Source organism: Vicugna pacos, chromosome 3 (genome assembly GCF_048564905.1).
Source record: "Vicugna pacos chromosome 3, VicPac4, whole genome shotgun sequence".
Taxonomy (NCBI): domain Eukaryota; kingdom Metazoa; phylum Chordata; class Mammalia; order Artiodactyla; family Camelidae; genus Vicugna; species Vicugna pacos.
This window is the reverse complement of record NC_132989.1, coordinates 76610494-76632410: the sequence shown is the minus strand read 5'-3', so window position 1 is coordinate 76632410 and position 21917 is coordinate 76610494.

The window sequence follows — 21917 nt, the reverse complement described above, 5'->3', positions numbered from 1 at the left end:
ACTCTGTTTGGTCTCATTCCCCTGCCCTGTTGTTAGCCACTTGCAAGTCTGAGGTTCTCCATGCTAGTAACACTGTTGCAGTTTGTCACGGTCACCATGCCCCTGGCAGAAATGCTCTGTATACATTATCTCTATTCATTCAGAAACACTCAGGAGGTAAGGGTTTTTAATCCCCGGTTTATAGAGACACTAAATGATTTGGCCAAGGCCACACAATTTATAAATGGCAGAACCAAGATCAGGATGGTTTTAAAAACCCATGCTCTTTCCTTTAACCACCTAGTTTTTGAGGGCACAGTAGTGTCTTGTTAATTTTTGTGTCATCTGCAGGCCCTTTTACCTTGCGGGCCCTCAATATTCTGCTTTTTTTCCCCTCTGCCAGGGGACATAGTAGGAGAAGCAGTGACATGTGGACCTAGAGAGAATTAGGAGTCTCGACTCCCAGGTAGCATTCTGCTTCCCACGCCCTGGTGCCGTCCTGTCCATGTCTGAGCACAGTGGAGGGAAGGTGGCTGCTGGGTGCTTCCCGGATTCTGGGCTCCACTGATGTTAAGGCTTCCGTGACTTGGGCCTGATCTGCACACCTTCCTGCTTCTCACCAGGACTGAGCTCATTCCCACCTACCGCATCATTCTCCTGGGTCGTCTGCCTGAACCTTATTTCTTCTGTGGCCAGGGATGTGGGCTGACAACGCAGAAGTTCAGCAACTTCCTCTCTTTCCCAGACTCAGCCAGCGCAGGTCTGGAACAGCCATTCTTTGCTCCCTTGGGCTTCCCTTTTCAGCCTTCCAGAGGGAAGCCTTCCCAAGCAGAGGGAAAGCCCAGTCACTGTCACTTCTCCAGGAAAGAGAGAAAAGAGCGAGGGAACACGTGAGCAAGGAGGGAGTTTCTCACTGAAGCTGTGATTTCACGCCCCACTCTTGCGAGGCAGGAGGGGCGCGGGAGGTGAGCAGTGCCCTGGGTGAGGCCATTGTGCGTGGCTGAGGTCTCATCTCATGTTTAATCAGAGCCCCTTCCTTCGGGGAGCCTGCAGGAAATTGGGAGGGTGGGTTTGGGCAACACTGAAGAATTCACGTAAAGCCTCACTGCCCTCCTGCCTTCTAAAGCGAGACTCACGCTATGCTTGACAGACACGTGCCACCATGGACAGGTTGGGTGGCCCGAGAGCCTTTGCTTTGGGATGTTGTTGTCCCCCCCTCCCCAGGTCCCACAGCCCGGACACCTCATCAGGCCTGGCTCTTTGTGACTTTGATCTGATTCTTGCCCTGCCTGACTGAGCTCCCCCAAGTCTCTGAGTTTGCCCACTAATTTAAGAGCGCCCCGTTCACCTTCTCCTCTTGTTTTCCTCTGGATGGGATTAGGCTAGTGCCTTTGTGCAGCTTGGGGTTTCACTTCGCCGAGTTCCCTTCCCCCTGGCTTCTAATGAAGAACAAATTAAGAGGACTTGTAGGGATATTCTGCTGATTCTTACTGTTCGGGGAAAAGGGGGTTGTGTTGGCAAATCTCATTTTGAAACCGTCACTTCTATGTCTAGAATATTCAACAAGACAGGTTTTTACATAAATAATGTGGACAATTGATAGTATGTGCCTGCTGGGCCATAAGGGATTTCCTCTTTGGAATCACAATTTAAGCGCTGAGATTCTGAGAGCTAACCAGAGTTTCCATTCGGAAGGCTCTGTTCTCTTGAGTCCTTCTGCGTGAGCTGGTTCAGGCTTTATGCTGTTTTGCTAATCTCAGTTCCTGTATTTAGCAGCAGCAGAGGAAGACCCAAACCTGCTCTTCTGATGCTTATTTGACTATTGAGGCGAGTTGTTCATTTGCTGAAAAGGACAAAATCAAAGACCAGCGGGCTCTAGAATATTGCTCGGGTGTGTGGGTGAATATATGCATGCTTTTGTGTGTACATGAGTATACACTTACTTTCCAGTTTTAGGGACTGAGACATGAGCACCACCCTGAAATAAAGTCAAGACCAGGTTGGAAAGAATATATTCTTTTTTATTCCTTTTTTTCCCCCAAAGATGCTGCGTTCAGGGGCAGCTGTAATTATACCTTCTGTTTACCGCTTGCCATGAACTGTTGCATCGTCTTGTTTATCTTTCGATATGTCATTGTGGATGAAAGACAAAAGGCATCATCCGATTTCAGGAGGAAGAAGGAAGTCAGAAGCAAGCTGGAATTTGAGACCACAGCTCTCTATAAATGTCTGACTGGGGAAAGAGAATTCTATCTACTGGACTTGGCGCTCAGACAATGCCTCAAAACATGGGCAGGCGTCCAAGGGCCGTTAGGAAAGCCCTTTCCCTGGTGAGGGGGGATGAGGGGATGTGGTAAAAGATGGCCCGAGACTGTAGCCGCCAGAGACTGCTGATGAAAACTGTGCATACCTGAAAGAGCGAATCACTCTTGTTTTTCAGTGATTGTGCTGGATTTTGAAATTAAACCCAGCGGGGAGAACATACCTGGCTGAGCTCAGGAGCAGCGCCAGGCTTGTGGGCTGAGAACATCTATTTTTCAAGCTCTGGGGCTCTGCGCCTGCCCTGCTGTGGCTTCCATGTGACCAGTCTCCAGCTTGGTGATCTTGTTTTAGCTCTACTTTAGGCAGGGAGGAAGCAGATTTTGTCCCAGGAGCGTGATGGGGAGGGAAAGGGAGGTGGCTCAGGTAGTAAATCCCAGCTCCTTCTTTGTGTTTCCACTTCTAGTAGGTGTTCATTCTACTCTACTTAGGGGTGACTTAAACTGTCCACAGTAAAGACCAGTTCTTAGAAAGCCTCAGAAATTTCTAATTCAATTAGAATTTACTCAGTGCTGAACAGAGGTGCTGGGTATCTCCTTTTTAGCAAGGCTTGGGTTCCAGGGGCAGCGTGGAGGGTGAAAATTGCATGGGGTCAAATTTATGCTTGGGATTCACTTAATTCATCTGTAAGTCTGCTTCAGGATGCTGAGACCAGGCAAGGCTGGGAAAGCAGTCCCATTGGAGGGACCCTTTCCTCTGGAGCTCACTTTGGAGGCTTTGTTCCATATAGGATGCAGTTTCACTGCACCAGTGGGTGATCCAAAAATATGCATTTGCCTGTGTGGAAGAAAAAAGAAGTAAAAAGAGGAGAGAAAGAGAGAGGAGAGGAGTTGGGGGTGGTGAGAGAGAAACTCCGGTCTTAATAACCTCAGCCTGAGCTCAGGGACCCTCTGGCTTCACTGTGACACATTTACAGGGCCTCTAGCTAATAATAATAGCTAACATATTGCACTGAAAAGTGCTAGGCACCAATCTAAGCACTTTCACATGTTAACTCATTCAATAACTGTAAGGTGAAACTTAATTATCCCATTTTATAGCTGAGGAGACCAAGTCGTAGGGCCCATTCACAGTTTTGTCCCTGCAATAGCTTAACATGAAGATGGGTGCAGGAGCTTGTGGGCAGAGCCACTGAGAGGAACCGGACTTTTCTTTCGCAGGCGCAGTAGGGGAGCTGCTGGGGGAGGACCTGCCCCCTTGTGCTCAGCGGCACCTGGCGCCTCGTACCTCCTGGCTTTTGTACAGGCTGCTCTCCCTGCTACGCACTCTCCTTTTGCCATGGGAACTTTCACTCATGCCTCCCTGGCTATGGGAGCTGGGTTAGGGTCCCTACCCCACGGCCCGAATTTGCTCTGTCTGGTCCTCTGACCTCATTTCAAGGTGCTTCAGGACAGGGTTACTGGCTCCTTCACTGTTGGTCCACAGCCCTCAGCACGGTGCCTGGCTCACTGTTCTCATTCGATGTTAGCCGAATGGGTGTGGAGTTAAGTACAGAGCTACAGGGCATCACTTCCTATCCAGTTTCTAAAACACAGGCACCTCCCTCTTAACACCAGTAACCGGCTTCTAAAAATCAGATATTCTGCACAAAAATGCTAACCAGAGCCTATTTCCTATTACCTGAAGTGGGAAAAATTACAGTGTGTCACACATCAATTCCACATCCCCTAGCAATTTCTTAAAATGTAACTGAAACATAGTAAAACGCCTACATGTAAATAAAACACTCTCATATTAGAATGTAAAATGCTTAAAACAGTCCTTCCTAATCCCGGACTATTAATGTGGTTGTTGACAGACAACTTCTCTGCGTGCAGTAGGATTTCCTCTTCCAATAGCACAGCTTTTCTCTTCAAGGTTTTCTTCAACCTTTTCTCAGGGACTTGTATAACACTAAGCAAAAGTCAGAGCAGATTATCCAAGGCTTGTGGAAATACGTTCAGGGCAAGGATAGAGAGAATGGCTCACACTGAGTCTGAAATTTTACCAATTGAATTTTTTTTTTAATTGAAGTGTAGTCGATTTACAATGCTGTGTTAGATTCTGGTGTACAGCACAGTGATTCATTTTTACATGTATGTTATTCTTCATATTGTTTTTCATTATAGGCTATTACAAGGTATTGAATATAGTTCCCTGTGCTTTACAGTAGGACCTTGTTTTACGAATTGAATTTGGAATGTAGCTTAAGTTTTTCTCCACACGTTGTTTGGTATAAAATGATGCATTGACTTTTTGAGATGTCAATATAATTTTTTTCTAAAATTCCTACATTGCATGAAAAAATTTGATCCTAGCCAGTGCCTGCTTCCTTTGCTTCTTTCCTTTTCTCCTCCTTCCTTCTTTCTTTCAAAGCACTTGGTTCTATAGAATTTGGATGTGACCTCTAAAGGGGTCTAGAATGTACCCCTGTGGCATTAGGCTCCGAATTTCAACCACTTCTTTGGACCACTTCCTTTGTAAGCTCCCACACAGAGAAGTGAACAAACTTGTCTTTTCTCTTGGTAATCTCTCTTGTGTCAGTTTAATTTGCAGGTTTCCAAACCCTGAACCTTAGAGTTGGTGGAAAATTTTTTCCTCCTTGATACTAAGAAATGTTCTATTAGGAAATTGTAAATTAGAAATAATTCTGAAGTCTGTGCCTTTATTTTCAAACTTTAAAAAGGTCAACATATGCTTGAAAAGGACAGAGCATGGTGTTTTCTGAAGTTTGCATGAATAGCAATGCCTACATGATTCACCTGTTAGTCCTCTAGGGGCCTGAGACCTGCAGCTAACTCTTGGGCCATGTCCTTGAAGTAGGGTTGCATCCCAGTTGAGAAATCTGCCTGCATGGCCCTTGGCTCCTGGCCATCCCTCCATCTCTCTGGTCTATGGAGATGCTCCAAATTCTTGCCTCATTGGTTTGATTAGATCACTAAAGCCTTTGTTATAGAAACAAACATGATAGCAGAGACACTGATACTGGTTTTCTGGTTTTCTCCTTCTTTCAATTGGTAATAGAACCCCTGACTTTTAGCTGGGCATAGAATAAAGGCTACAGTTCCCAGCCTCCTTTTCGGATGTGTCTGTACAACTCACCAATGGAATGTCAGTGGAAGTGATGTTTGCTGGTGTGATGCATGGAAGCCAGGAGGCCAACAAAGATTCCCAGCTTTCTCATATGAGCAGTTTTACCCAAGATGAGCCCTGTGCAAACTATTGAGAGCTCAAAGTCCACTTTGAGTAAAACCAGGGACATGTTCAGCTCAGTGTCTGGTGAGAAGTAGGTACTCAACAAATATATATGTGTTGAGGGGACAGTAAAGTTCAGTGGTAGAGCGCCTGCTTAGCATGTGCAAGGTCCTGGGTTCAATCCCCAGTACTTCCATTAAAAATAAATAAATAAACCTAATTACCACCCCCCCCACCACCAAAAAAGAGAATTCTAATTAAAAAAATTAAAATAAAACCCCAAATACGTACATGTTGAGTGAACGAATGGAGAAATAAGTGGACTACACAGAAGTCTGGGTGTTCGCACTGAAGGACTGTCATCCTTCATTATTCAGGACAGACAACTTATTAGCCTTAGTTCAGCTTTCAGTGTCCCCCCCCCCCCAGGTTGGCCACTGCTGTCACCTGCATGTCTCCATTACCTGTCCAAGATCTCTCTGGCTTGGTCACGGGAGCACTTTCTCACTTTGTGTGCCCATGTGCCACAGTCCTACTGCTTTGTGTGGTATGATGGCAGCCCTTGAAGTATCAAGGTTGAAACCAAAGCATGCTGTTTTGTGCAGTTTGCTAATCTGTTCTATATTATAGCCAGTTTCTTTTAAAAATTTATCCCTGGACCCAAGTGGAGATTATCAAATAAAGGAACAGAAACTCATTTCTTGTGTGGCAAGAGGTGAATGCAATGTCTTAGAGGGTAACAGCCTCCCCCCACCCCACCCCCCAGATAAAGTTGGCAGAGCCTGTTTGAAGCCTTTTAGGGCCAGTGACCAAGAAATGCAGGAGTTTTCAGATGTTAATTTTCTTGCACTGGGTGTAGGCTGGCTTGAACTTTGTTCTTGATAGAATCAGGCCTTAGGGTGAACCAACCCTCCTGCATAGTGGCTGCAGCCATCTAAGGAGGGAGATAAGCCTGATGCTGGTTCAAGGGGGCCCTCGGAGCAGTTTGCCTGCATCACTAACAGTCTGCCCTTGGATTTTTATCTTTTTGTTTGGAAAAAATATCGCAAGTACATGAGGCTTAACAGCATTGATTGTCTTGATAGTTTGTTGATTAAGTCCAGGAGATGCTTGCCTCTGCAAATACATCTTATTAGGTGTGATCAGGCAAGTAAATTGTCCCTGCCCTTCAGCATGCTGCAATAATTAAGTCTAATACTAACAACCAAAAGTTAATCATAGCACGTGCGAAGCCAGGCTCCCTCTGCCTGCAAAAACTCTTTCCCACCATGGCTTCAAGGTGTTAGTGCTGAGACTTGGAACAGATTTTTTGAAAAAGAGCCTTTCCTTCCAGTAAAACCATTCCACATATTATTATTTTAATTTAATTAGGTTTTAAAAAGGTTAACCATGACATTTTAATAGCTTAAGCTCACATTCATATTCTAGGGAACACTGTTTAGCCCAACTGCCTATGATTCAAAAGGATTTTTTTGTTTTTTCCCCAGAAAAGGAATTGGCTGTTAGGACAATTACTGAAAAATAGCTTTCATTTGATGAAGATGGGTATCTGGCTATTAAAAGACAGTTATTGAAATAAAAAACATATAAGACGTTGAAAAATGTTAAAGCCTTAGCTTGACGCTGCTTATCTAGGGGAAAGGAAGACTGGGCAGTGTGTTTATGGAGATTACCCCAAAGGCGGCTGATGTCCTTAGGCAATGAGCAAATTAGCCAACTGTGCTTGTGATGGGCTGTGTGTTGTCAACCTAATGTTTTATTTATTTGCCTGAGAGCTGCTGTCTTCATTAGGGAGTTTAGGGAGCAAAGCAAGATAATATTTATTAGCCTGGCAAAGTAATAAACTCTGCTCATGTTTCTTCTTTTGCTATCATGGCTAATCATTGTTTTTTTTTTTTTTAAATGGCCGTTTGAAATGTGAATGGATCTTGTGGGAACAGGAGTCAACTGTAACTTCCTGTAGAGGGAGGCGGCAAGGAATTGTGCAGACTGACGTGTGTATGGCCACTGTGTGCCAAGCTTTGTGCTGGCTCTTGGAGTACAGAGATGCTGGGGCCGTCCTCTGGACACTCACCATCAGCTGCGAGCTGCCATTGACTTTACAACTGACTCATTATACAGTGTAATAGGCACTATTCTCTCCCCAAAGAAGCACAAGGGACAAGTAATTAGTTCAGCTTGCTGGGACTGTTGATGGCTGCAAAAAGTCGGGAGGGGCTGGGTCTTGAAAAACTAGAAGGATCTATATCTGCAAGAGCTGTGCATAGCCCTCTGTTTCTTTAGCTCCAAGTGCCTGCTTCCAGTGAAACCTTCATCTCTTCTCCTTGTCTTTCCTCCTGTACACACTGTCCTTTCTGCACATCATCTCCCCGACATGGGCACAGCCCCCTTTCCTTCAGTTCTCCACGGCACACAAAGCCGTGATGTTATTGAAAGACCATAGGTACCAAAGCTGGTTACATTGCTGTATCACGTAATAGATGATTTTCACAAAATCAAAAGAAAAAATTGGACATTAGATACCCTTGTTTTTGGAACGTCCTCATTTTCACTGGCTCTGCTTGCCACCCTCTTTGCTTTGATCTTCCATGTTCTTTCTCCTTCTTGACATCTCTTTTCCCTCTCCCTGTTCGCTTTACTCTTTCCTGGCAGATGGCCTTTGGAAACCAACCTCCAGGAAGAAGAAGAGGAGACGCTGAACTGAGCCAGCCCCAGTTGTTCTTCTGAAATTTACCCATCATGGTGTACATTAGGGAAGAGAAACTCCCAGAGGAGGATTGAGAACTGGAGTGGGGAGAGGCCAGGATAACTTCTCATCTTGGAAATGATCCTAAGCCTGCTGCAATCTATTAATTTCTCATTCTCTGTTCTCAGCCTAGCCTGACTAGTTTTCATTTCTAAATGTAAAACAGTGGCTGAAAAGAGTCTGTGGTTTTCAACGCTTTACTGCTCAGATAGCGTCAGAGTGTATTCTTTTGCTGTTTAACTGCCATCATCCTTCAGGTGTGACGTGTCATATGCCAGCCAGCAGACATCTTGAGTCTTTACTGGTTTTTAAAAATACATGTTTATTATTTTTTCCTGTTTTTTAAAATTATGTTTTCTTCCTGTTTTATTGAGGTATAACTGACATATAGCACTGTGTAATTTTAAGGTGTACAGTATAATGATTTGCCTTACATCTTAGAATGACTATCGCAATAAGTTTAGTGATCACTCATCAGCTCATATAGATACAAAATTAAAGAAATCAGAAAAAATTTTCCTTGTGATGAGAACTCTTGGGATTTACTCTCTTAACCACTTTCATATCTAACATACAGCAGGGTTAACTATACTTACCATGTTGCGCATTACATCCCAAGTACTTACTTATTTGAGCTTTTACTGTTGACTTTTGTTTTTCTCTTATTTCATGACAGCTGTCATTTAAGATCAACATTTATTGAGCAGTGGGATATACAAATATAATTAAGACATGCTGCCTGCCCTCAAGGAACTCATGATGTAGTAGGAAATAAGTATAAGGTGTGCTGTAACCTTTAACATGTTTCTGAAAACATTATCCTACACCATGTGTGAAGTAGGGGAGGCAGATGATGATCTGACGTGAAGAATGACACAGCAGAAACTCGGAGGTATTAAGTCCAGACTCGCGTAGTGAATAAGTGATAGACCAGAGCTGGAACCTGGGTTTTGATTCCGTCTAATCCCCTTCCTACTTCCTCCTACACCCACCCTGGGTGTGTCACTCCCACTCGAAGCACATTCCCAGAAAGAGAAAGTATTCTGAAAGTCATTGGATTGGTCCTAGAAATGGAAGAAATTCACCAGCTCTCGGGGAAAAGAACACGTTATGGTAGACAGTAGCTTTCTTCCTTACCTTTTCTCTTAAAAAGCAGTGTCCACATCCACGTCAGCCCCGCAAGTCACATCAGGACAATTTTCAGGAGCACTGTTCTCCAGGAGATGCTTCAGTTTACTTTGGGTTAGCTGGATGTGAGCGCGCACTTTGTGAAGGTTGTTACCCTCTTCTTGGGTTAACTTTTAAGCAAATATTACTTGTGAGAGCTGAGTGAGTGCTGATACACCCAAAGCTCAAAAAATGTTCACTGAAATCCCACTAGGTAAATTATATGATAAAATCTATTTTAGATACAATTCACTATTTTTCAAAGCTTATGTTGACTTTTCCTGGTAGGAGGTAGCCAACGAGAAAGACAGGACACGTGAATATACAAAGCCTGTGAGGTGGTGTAATCTTAGAAAACAGAGGCAGCAGAGCAGACCATGAGTTGCTGTTCAGCACTTCCCAAACCAGGTTCCCATGGCACAGCTTCATTTTCTTTATTCAAGGCTTCGGGCAGTGCAGAATGGCCATCAGCCATATTGAAGTGTATGTGCATGTACTTCTGTATTCAGAGCCACAAGGCAAAGAAGTGGAGAGAAGCTTTAAGTCATTACGGAGCTGCTGATCAAACGGTCCCTGAAAATGGCCCTGCTTCTAGTCTTGCTTCCTTATTGTTGGATCAGACTGATTTGAGGCTTTTGGTTATTTGCACAAAATCCAAAACATAACAAATGAGAGAACACTTATCTACAATTTTGGGTTGTCTGTTTTACTGCACTGTCCCATTAGCACAAATAATGGAGAACTGGACGGTTCTGGGATTTCTGATTTGGACAGTGCTACAGTGCTGTGTATAGATTATCAAAAACTGGGGAGATTGTTTCTCTGCTCTGGTCCCAGATAAATGTGTGAAAGTTGTGTGTGTATTAGATTGTGGCAAAAAAGTCATGGTGGTTGGTATAAATTAACCAGCCCCTGGCATGGTGCCTGGCATGAATGCTCAATAACTGTTTGTTGACTGTCTAACTGCAGATTCAATAAATATTTGACTAATAATGTAGTTTACATTGTGATTTCTCTCTTGAAGCCTTCACCATGATATTAAATACTTACTCTCATATGGCTTAAATATGTCTTATCCTAGTACTTGGTTTTGATAAATAATAACATTATTGTTTGAGAATAATAATAATAATAATAATTTATTATTTTCTAGGTGCTAGGATCTGTGCTGAGTGTTTTACCTGTGTTATTTCATTTCATCTTTAGAACTGTATAAGGTATTATTATCCCCATTTTGTTAGTGAGAAAGTTGGAGCTGAAAATACTCTGATGAAAATATTCTTAACTTTATATATATTTAAATTAATTAATCTTTTATTTATAAACAATGCCATACGTGTCTTCTTTAAGAAATCTTTCCCTATTATAAGGTCTGAAATATATTCACCTCGATTTTCTTCTAAAAGTTTTAACGTTTTGTTTTTGACATGTAAGACTTTTAAATTCATCTGGAGTTAATTTTTTTTTTCATTGAGGGATAGTCAGTTTACAATGTTGTGTAGAGTTAATTTTCATATGTGGGATCACTTAGGGATTCCTTTTTATTTCCTATGTAATTATTATTTTATTTTCTAGCTCTATTTAGTTGAGTTTCTCCTTTCCCCACTGCTAACTTGGACTTAACATCAGTGATCCATATCTGCATTCTGATAATGAGTTATCATATGGCAGTTTAAAATACATCACCTGTATGCAAAGGTATGAATGAATCATTGCAATATGATGGATTAATGATGAGAATGTGTCAAGAATCAAGGATAGTGATGAACTGAATTCTGTCAGTTTGAGGTCTCAGGGGAAAACAAACAGACAAACCCAAGGTTAAATGATTTGCCCAAGCTCACTTGTCTGGGAAAGTGGTAGAACTGGAACTCAAAAACCATTCATCCAACTCCAGTTGCCAAGCTTCTCCATTAGACAGCGTGGTACAGTCAAGTCACAATCTTTCTAGAAGCCTGTCGTTCCTTATTAAGATATTGGCACCTAATCTTCTATTATTCCCGTTATCTTAGCACTTGAGATGCGTCTATTATTCTAACTGGTAGACAGAATACCATATAAAGTTAGAAGGCTCTCTATCTCACTCCCTTCTTGAATCCTCAAGGTCCTCAAACCGTTAGTTATCCCTATTCATATTCTACCGCTGTTTCTTCCAGGTTCCTTTCCATCAGTGAATATGCTTCAATTCTTAAGTTTGCTTGGATATACTTACATCTTTGCCTCTTGATTGAAGAAGCACAAAAACCCCTCTGACCACTTCCACATGCTCTCTCGGTGCTCAGTCTGTTCTGTCATAGTTCTAGCTGTTTGCATCCTTCTCTACAGGAAGCCCTGTGGAAGCAGAGCCCCATTCACGGTCGTACCTCGTATCTGGCCCACCGACCAACACATAGCAGCCCTCAGTTGATGCTGGTCTAATAAATGAAGAAAGGTGATATACTTATGACTCACTATTTCTAGTTTCTGTCTCTCATCAGCTCTTGAAAGAGTCCTGTACTAAGTTGGGGGAATTTAAAGTTACTTTAGACAGGTAGCTGACGATTTAATGGACCAGCATTATTTATTTATCTTTTTTATTGACATGTAGTCAGTTTACAATGTTGCATCAACTTCTAGTGTACAGCATAATGCTTCAGTCATATTTATACATACATATATTCGTTTCCATATTCTTTTTCATTATAGGTGCTACAAGATACTGAACAGAGTCCCCTGTGCTATACAGTATAAACTCGTTGTTTATATATAGTAGTTAGTATCTGCAAATTTCAAACTCCCAATTTATCCTTTCCCACCCCCTTTCCCTGCTGGTTAACTGTACATTTGTCTTCTATGTCTGTGAGTCTGTTTCTGTTTTGTAAATAAGTTCAGTTGTATCTTTAAGCCAGCATTACTGACAAGCACACAGCAATCATGTTTTCACTTCTAGCAACTGGGTTCTCACTTCATTCCTCATTAATAAGCTTCTGCCTTTTATCTCAATTCCAGTAAACAGATCCCTGATCAGTTCCTCCGGCAACTCCAGGGGACAGGAGCCCTGCAATGAGCCTTGGTCCTCCTGACTGAGTCCCTGCCTGAGACATACCCATGATGCTGTTCTGCCCTCAACCCATGGACTTCTCTGTGCAGTGTGAGCCCAGACTCCCCGACATGTGATCTCATTCTTATTCTTGCCTCCTGCTGGGGCCTTGCAGGGAGCCACCCTATCCCATAGGTGTCCAGCCTCTGAGTCCACTCACCCTTCTCCATGCAAGTGCCTGTTCTAACATGCTGCTGAGCCCCAGAGGGACCTGGCCACCATCTAGGATGTCCTTAGAGTCCTCAGGAAGAACCACGGATGCCCAATTCTTGAGTTGCATGAAGATGGTTCCAGGAGAGAAGCAGAGAGGAAGGTCCCAGGAAACTGCAGTAGCCAGTGCTGCTCTAGGCCCCACACCCTGACCGGAGAGAAGACAGTCAGAGTGGGAGTGGGTGGCCCAATCTGAGGAGGCCCAAGTTTTTTTGGGGGTTTGTGCATAGCATATCTTATTCATCTTCTTATCCCGAACACCTGCCACAGAGCAGGGGACAGATAGTCAGTCAGGAGATGTGATGGAATGGCATGAACACATTCCAGCCCAAGCTGTGATCCTAACACTGTGCGATGTTGAACTAGTCGGTTCACCTCTGAGCTTCAATTTTCCCATCTGTTAAGTGTGGATCATGGTGACTCTCATACTGTTGCTTCAAGGATGAAATACTTTAATGTACTTGGGGACGTGACATCAGTAGCACCCTGTTTTTCTTAGCATGCCCTTCTATTAGTCAGAAGTTTTAAATGTGCATCCCACTACACACACACACACGACACACGAGTTCTATTATATATTTACGTAGTATTTTTAATGGATGAGACATAAATAATATATTCTAATAATTGTAATATATTCTTCCTGTAACCAGTGAATAACCTTGTGTGCCCTTGGGGTGTGTTTTTTTTACTTTGAAGATCATTATTTTAAAGTCTGATCTATACTTAAGGGGCAAGAGATAGGATGTTGAACTACTCTTACGATACTTCTGACACCAAATGCATGGTATCTTTTCCCAGCACCACTTCAACCCTCTGACACTAGCTGGGTGTCCCACAGTTCCATTCCATTTTGACACTGTCTACCTGGAGTTAGCATCAGATCCCATAAGTTAAAGGCTTAGTCCCATAAGACTGCCCCCACTTCAGATGCCAGTCACAAGTCTGAGATTGTCACTGGTGCTTCTGACCAATCAGCTATGAATTCAGGGTTCCCACAATCCCCTCTTTAGGTTTGATGATTTGCTAGATTGATTTACAGATCTCAGGAAAGTGCTTTCTTACTATTACTGGTTTAGTATAGAGGATGCAACTCAGGAACAGCCAAATGGAGGCGCTGCATTGGTCAGGGTTTGGGGAAGGGACACAGATCTTCCACGCCCCGTCTAGGCACGACAACTTCCCAGCATCTTGATGTGTTCACCAACCTGGAAACTCCCCAAACTCCACTGTACAGGGGTTTTTTATGGAGGTTTCATTCCATAGGCATAATTTATTAAATCATTGGCCGTTAGTGACTGATTTCAATCTTCAGCCACCTTCAACAATCTCCCCTTCCCAGAGGTGGTGGTGGTGGTGGTGGTGGTACTGCTGCTGAAAGTTCCAACCCCCTGATCACATGGTTGGTTTCTTTGGCAACCAGCCCCCATCCTGAAGCTATCTAGGGAACCATCAAGAATCACCTCATTATCATAAACTCAGGTAGGGTTGAAAGTGGCTTGCTATGAATAACAAAAGAAACTGTTACCTACCACTTAGGAAGGTCTGAGGGTTCTAGAAGCTCTTTGTCAGGAACCAGGGACAAAGACGAAATATATATTTCTCATTATATCACAGACATCTGTGAATTGCTGTTCATATTAGCATTTGAGTGGCTCAAAAGTAATGTCCATTACCCACTGATGTTTGTCTGATCAATAAAGTACAACATTGCAATGGTGAAAATACACACCACTGCCCCCTCCCCATAGGATTCAGTAAAGTTAACTTCATATTAAATTTTAAAATGCTGATCATACACATTTGTATTTTTCCTGAGTTGGCTCTGAAGCAGAAAGGGTTGCTCACCAGTAGTTTAATGTCACTAGTAACCACATGTGTTTCTTGGCGATGTAAATTCTTGGGCTTGTTAAGGCAAAATGCTCCCTCGGGTACTGTAAACAGCTGGTGTGGAGGCATTACCCACATCAACAGAGAAAACTTCACTCTTCTTGCTCCATCGAAGAAGTTACCTCGGCAATAAGCTGGGGTTCGCACATTCCTTCATTTAACAGATACTTAGTGAGTGCCGGGCACTGGGCTCGTCCTTGGAAATAAAGATTAAACCAGAGTGATGCAGTTTTTACCTTCATGGAGTTTATATACGAACTAAGACAACAGTAACAGCAAACAAATGGAACAATGAGAGGCAGGGGGAGTCCGTGCAGGAAGTTCTCTCAGTGTTGAGACAGAGAAGTGGGAGAGTAGGGGAAGACATGGGCCCTCCTGGGAGTCAAAGAGGTTTCTGTGAAGAAGTGCCATCCATGCCAGTCAGTCTGTCTGAGGGATGAGAAGCCCTGGGACGGGTGTGCGAGCAGCCTTGGGACAGAGGGTTGAAAAGCACAAGGTGGGGCGGGGTTCCGCAAGCCTGAGAATTGAAAGAAGGCTATGGTGGGTGGAGACTGTGAGCCAAGGTGGGAGGGGCATGAAGCTCAGATGGAGAGGAAGACAGAGACCAGATGCTGCAGAAAGGTAGCGAACATATCGGACTCACTTTCTGAAGTCATGGTAAAGAATCAGGATTTTATTTCAAGTTCAATAAGCGGTCACTGAAGGACAGGAGAGGCAGTGGGTAGGGAATCTGCTGTGAGCAGTGAGTTGCAAGCATGGAACTGGGGGATGCTCTACCTGTTAATAGGTATGTGGGTCTGAGTCAAACCTCAAGCACGCTGCAGAAATGTAACTTAAAATCTCTTTTTCAAAAAAAATATTTTTTTCTGTAACAGTTTAGCTTTCTATAACAAACCCCCATCCTTCTGGGTAATGGACACTATGCCTAGAGTCTAGACTGTAGACAATTCAAGATAAACTCTGTTACTTTACTGTTTGCTTTGTCTCTTAAGGATGTTTCCCCTCTTCTTTCTCTGTCTCTTTCCCCTGGAGATGCTTTAAGTTCTGGGGTTCATTTACACATCCTCCCAGCCCTGAGGAGCTGGATTCTGCTTCACGGGCCTCATCAGCCTCTCTACCTAGTGGCTCTCCTGAGATGAATAGTCCCTCTTGGACTTTCATCATTTTTTCTCACTCTTGTCAGTTTCTTGCAAATCAAAAATGCCTTGGCTATTGAGACCACCAGCTCAAACATGAAATAAAGAATATCTACTTAGAAACTCAGTTGAATTCTGTCTCCTACTTTCACTGTCGTATGTGTACATACTTGCCACTCAGAGCCATGAATGAATGCTGTTGGCTCTTTGGCAGTGTTTGTTTGTTTATTTATTTAGTTGAAGTATGGTTGATTCATTTGAAGTATGGTGTTCATTTCTGGTGCACAGCATAGTGATTCAGTTATACACACACATATATTCTTTTTCAGATTCCTTTTTCATTATAGGTTATTACAAGTTATTGAATATAGTTGCCTGTCCCATTAGGACCTTGTCATTTATCTATTTTATATATAGTAGTTTGTATCTGTTAATCCCAAACTCCTAACTTATCCCTTCTCACCCCCTTTCCCTCCTTTGTTTTCTATGTCTGTGAGTCTGTTTCTGTTTTGTAAATGGGTTCATTAGTGTCTTTTTTTTTTTTTTAGATTCCACATATAAGTGATATCATATGATATTTGTCTTTGTCTGGCTGCTTCACTTAGTATGGTCATCTCTAGGTCCATCCACGTTGCTGCAAATGGTAAAATTTTATTATTTTCTATGGCTGAGTAGTATTCCATTGTATATATATACCTCATCTTCTTTATTCAGTCATCTGTTGATGGACACTCAAGTTGCTTCCATGTCTTGGCTATTGTAAATGGTGCTACTATGAACATTGAGATGTAGGTATCTTTTTGAATTAGAGTTTTCTTCAGATTATTTGTTAGCTCTTTGGGTAGTGGGCTTGGGGAGGAAGAGAAATATGGGGCAGATATAATAAGGAAAAACTGGCCAATAGTATTTTTCTCTCTTTATATTTTCTTCTCATGTAGCTTTGAATAGCTTCTTATGCTCTTTCCTTGTCACCTCCCCCTGTACCCCCATCTCATTGTCTATAGCAGGGAGCTGGGGCAGAAAACTAGAGAAGACATTCTTTTTTGAGGATGCATTCTTCTCAAAATGGAACATGCAGATGTTCCTCAGAGGCTTCCATTGCATTGGGTGATTAGGACATTACATCAGGAATGCAAAGAGAAAGGAGTTGCCATGGGTCTGCTGTGGAGTGTCACCATGAGATCTTGAGCACCAAGACAGTGTCAAGGTCTTGAGAGAAAAAGATGTTTTGAACATTTGTGAGCTAAGATCTTGGACTAACCAAAGGGCAAAGAATGTGGGCCAACAAGCTTTCTCCACTCCTGGAGATGAGGTTATAAGAGCAGAGGTGAAGAGTGGAGCACTTGCAGAATATGGTGCCATTGGCTTCCAGAAGAGAGTGAGAGAAGGAGTTAAAGAATAGGGCCTACTTTTCTGTCAGGGAAATAGGATTCCTTGAACAGACTTATACCTTGAAGTGCCAGGGTGTAGGGGAAGGAGAAAATCCAGTGGAAAAAGAGACAGGAGTCCTTAGGTCAGAGTTACATTTTGTTACTGGACATTAGGTTCTTGTCTTCCACAGGGAAGACTTCAAGAGTGAGGCACAGTAAAGTGAAAGTAAGTTTATTCAGGGAGATATACACTCCACAGACAGACTATGGGTTAGCTCAGAAGGCAAGAGAGAGAGGGACCACGAGGTGCCACGTTGTTAGTTTTTATGTGCTCAGTAATTTCATATGCTAATCAACTATTTTGGGAAAGAGGCAGGGATTTCCAGGAATTGGATCCATGCCCATTTTTTGGCCTTTTATGGTCAGCCTTGGAACTGTCATGGTGCCCGTGGGTATGCCATGAGGTTTGAGGTCTACTGGAAGTCAAATCTTCTTCCATCTTAGTTCTAACCAGTTAGTCCTATCCTCAATTGCTGTGTCATTCCCTCAGTGGTTGTGCCTGTCCCCTTCCCTCCTGTCTCAGTTTCAGTTCAAACAAGAGCCAGTGTGTATTTTGTGAAAAGAGTGAGGCTTGGAGGATTCGTTTTTCACAGAGTATGTGTTCTAGGAAAGCTTAGGAGTCGGTCTTACGCAAGGAGATCGGGTCAGGAGAAATGAAGCCTATGGTTGGTAGATGAGATAGACAATCAGAGGGACTTGCATCTTGGACAAGGAGCAGGCTACAGGACTGTGAGACTTAGTGGGTTTATGTGGCCGTGAGGCTTCCACCTTCAGTAGCTGGGAAGAACTCAGGCCTCCAGAAGGAGCCTTGTTGAGAGAACCAGGGATTCCCTCCAGCAGCCTCTTGTGCCTGAAGACGCATTTATGAGACTGTGGCTCCTGGGGATGAGAATAACTGTCACAGGCAGTGTCGAGCTTTATATCCCTCAGAGCACCTTCCGCTTTACCTCGCACCTGCAAGGTACTTAGGACATGTGTCATGAACGAATAAAAATGTGCCTTCTCGTGTTAGTTTGCTAGGGCTGCCACAGTGGGTGGCTTCGATAACAGAAATTCATCCTGTAGTTCTAGAGCCTAAAAGCCCAAGATCAAGGTGTCCATTGGGTTGGTGCCTTGTGGGGGCTGTGGGAGAGATTCTGTCCTGGACCTTTCTCCTAGCTCAGGGGCTTTGCCAGCAATGTTTGGTGTTTGTTGGCTTGTAGGTGTTTCACCTCAATCTCTGCCTTCATGTTCAGTGGGCTTCTTCCTGTGTCTCTGTCTTCACAAAGCTGTCTTATAAAGACACTAATTGTATTGGATTAGGGGCCCACCTCATTGTAACTAATTACAGCTGCCCTGACCCTATTTCCAGGTAAAGTCACATTCTGAAGGACTGGGGCTTAGGGTTTCAGCCTATGATGTTTTGGGGATCACAGTTCAACCTATAACACCCATCTCTTTGAAATCCAACCCATCACGGTGTCCGCCAAGCACTGCCTCTTTAAGTCTAAAATATGACTTAAAGCCACCCACTTCTCCCCAGCTCGTCTTCACCTCTAATCCAGGCTGTCATCAACACTCACTCCAACTACTGCTATAGCCCACAGAGGTGGATTCACACTTCTCATGTGCAGAAGTGTAGCTTTTAAAATTTTCCTTTAGCTCTTCTGAATTTCCACCTGCAGTCACCATGGCAACTGATGCAGGAAGCTCAGTCTAGTCACGCCCAGGTCAACTCAGTGAGATTCAGTGATTTCTCAGTTTACTTGAGTTGAAGCTCAATCAGATTCAAGTATTTCTCCCTCCCTCCTTCCCTCCCTCTCCTTGGCAAGGCAAGAGTGTTCCTTTTTGGGGGAATTCACGGTGAAACGGCACTGAAAATGCAGGATTGGTGGTCACTCTGGGCTGCCATCCATATTCTGTAGTGCTGTCTGGTCTTGACTGTTGGCTTCTGGTGAAGACCTTCCACTGGAATTTGCTGAAGCAGCCTGCACCCACACTGCAGGACCGTGCTGCCATCTCTAGCCGCATCTCATCCTCAGGGCCACAGCACTCATCAAGTCTATCCCTGGAACCTGGGAGAATTAGTTTGCTCTCCCTGTGGTTGCTGGGATCTACAGAACCCTGGAAGGTTGACTCCCGTCCCGATGACCTGGACACCTTGAACAGCGATTGGTCTTCTGTGGATTCATCTGCATGGTTGGCCAGTGTTCCAGAGCGCCAGGTGGAAAGTCAGCACCAGGCCCTTTTATTCCCAGATTTCCTGAAAAGTGTTTGAGGGTTCAGTTGTCTATTTCCACAGGATGCACTGTCGAGTGACTGTTACTTCGCTGTCTGTCTTTAGGAGGCTCTAAGCCTTCTGTTCACCTTTGTATTCCCTGGATCTAGCCTTGTGTCTGACATACTGCAGGTGCTTGATAACCTGTCTGTTGAACGAATGCTTCTCCAGCTATCTTCTGCTGAGAGTATGTAACATCTTTGGCGGATGTCATGTCTTAGGAATTAACATAGAGTGGGTAAGCCACGGGCTTTGGAGGCAGAGCAGACCCTCGTTCAGATCGCTGCCTCACCATTTGCTAGTTGGGCCGCCTTGGGCAAGTGACTTTTGCTCGATAAGCCTGAATTTTCTCAGACATGGATGTGAAACTACTTCATAGGTCGAGATTGGGTGTAAATTAGATAATGTCTATAAAGCACTTAGCATGCCTCCTGCTGCTTAAGGAAGTGCACTGTAAATGGCTTTTATCATTACTGTGCTGTCTCTAGCTTCTGTGAATCCCTCAGAATTTGCAGCTAAAACAATTCCTCTGAGCTCTGAAGGAGGCATCAGTCCTGCTTGGCCTCAAATCCATACTTGGCTGATGGGGGAATTGGCTTCATCAAGGTGGGTTTTCGTAGGCTCTGGAAAGGAGGATGTGAGAGCTGCCAGGGCTGACGACTCCACCCTGAGCTCCCGGGGAGTGAGTGGCGTCCCAGGTTTGACGCTCGATTGTCAGCTGGAAGGACATGTTGATTCTGGAGGTTGTTTGTGTTCAGATAGAGGGATGAAAAGTTACTGTGATTGAAACACAAAACCCCCCCTTTTCTCCTTACAAGGCAATGGATCTGAACTTTATTTCAAGCTCCAGAAGCAGCCCAGATAGATCAGGAGATTCTAGGCTGTGGAGGAGGAAAGACATGTATTTTCCTGGCAGGAGTTCCTGTTGGGATTTAGGGTGTAAGCTGCTCTGTGAACACTGGTCATGTGCTCTGATTACTGTAATAAAATGCTGGGATCTTGCCGCCTTCTCTTCTCCCTGTTCTCATCTCTAGCTGTGTTCGAAAGGGCCAGTGTGGGGCAGGGATGTGGTGGCATCACTGGTTTGTCTCTAGGTCGAGTGGGTGCCAATTTGAAGGCCTGGTCCTATTTTCCACAATTAGACCCTCTTTGTTGGGGAAATTTTGCAATGTGCTGTTCTGTTTTGAGCCCTGCGTTTTTATTTTCTTGGAGGAAACCGAAAGGAGTCTACTGAGTCTGAAATGTAGGTGAGTTGGCGAGGAATACTGACCTCCTTGTTTCTAAAATGCAGCAGGGGAAAATAAACTGACACAGGAGTGGTCCCTACACACCAAAAATCATTCTCCCATTCAGAGTGGAATTTAATGGAACAAGCAGTAAAACTGAAGGCTGGAGTTCAGCCACGACTCCAGCCAAGACTGGCTGTCTTGATTCCCTTGTTTGTAAAACGTGGACAATGAGAACAACCCGGATGAAATCAACGGCAGTTAACTAAGCTCCCAGTAGCAATAATTGACAGCATTTTTTAAGCACGATGTGCCAGGTGCTGTGGGCTTAATAATTTCCATTTTACAGGTAGAGGAAACCAAGGCAAAGGGAAGTTCAAAAACTTGCTCAAGTTTGTGCATCCAGGAAGAGCAGGGCCAGAACTGGGTCCCCAGGCAGTCTGAGCAGGTCTGCCTGGTCCTAACCATACTCTCACCTGGCCTCGGTCACGAAGACCTTCACAGGCTGCTGGTGATCAGTGTGAGGTTGTCCTTTGTTGGAAGTGAAATGAAGTGATGGTGGAAAACTTCGTTTTTGATAAGGGAAGTTTACTCTGTAAGGGTCTAAATGCAATGTTAGCTGATTGATGAAGTCTGTCCACAAACATCTCTCTTTTCCTCTAGTCTTAAACAGAGTGTAAAAAAGTGGTGTAACTGTTTATACCCTAACATATTGAGCTCAAACCACATAGAGACAAGCTGTTCCAAGTGTTTTGCCCACGATATTGCGTAACAGTCCTCTACCAACCAGAGAGGCAGGCGCTGCGAATGACCCTTTTACTGGTAACACAACTGAGGCACAGAGAGGTTGAGTGACTGGCCCTGGGTCACGGAGTGACCTGAGGCTGGGTGTGTACTCAGGCTCTGGCTCCAGGGCCTGTGTTCTTACTCACCAAGAGTTCTGGGTTACGACCAGTGGATCATGCAGGGCGACGAGACAGGGACAGGCGTCTGTGCAGTTACCAGCCCTGACTCTGTGCTGAGCTGGGAGCTTCACGAATCCTTGATCACTCAGTGCTCTCCACGAGCCAGGACCCCATTATGTAGCTCAGGGAACAGAGACGTAGAGAATTTAAGTAACTGGCCCAGCATCACTTAGCGAACAAGCGGCAGATTTGAGGTTCAGATTCATGCTTGGTTGGGAGAGGTCTTAAGTCCTCCAGCTGCTCAGTGTGGCCAAGGGGACAAGTCAGGCTGTTGGTGGGTGTGTGTATGGGGGTGTGTGGTATCCTGGGAACTCGTCTGGCTGCAGGCCCAGTGTTTTC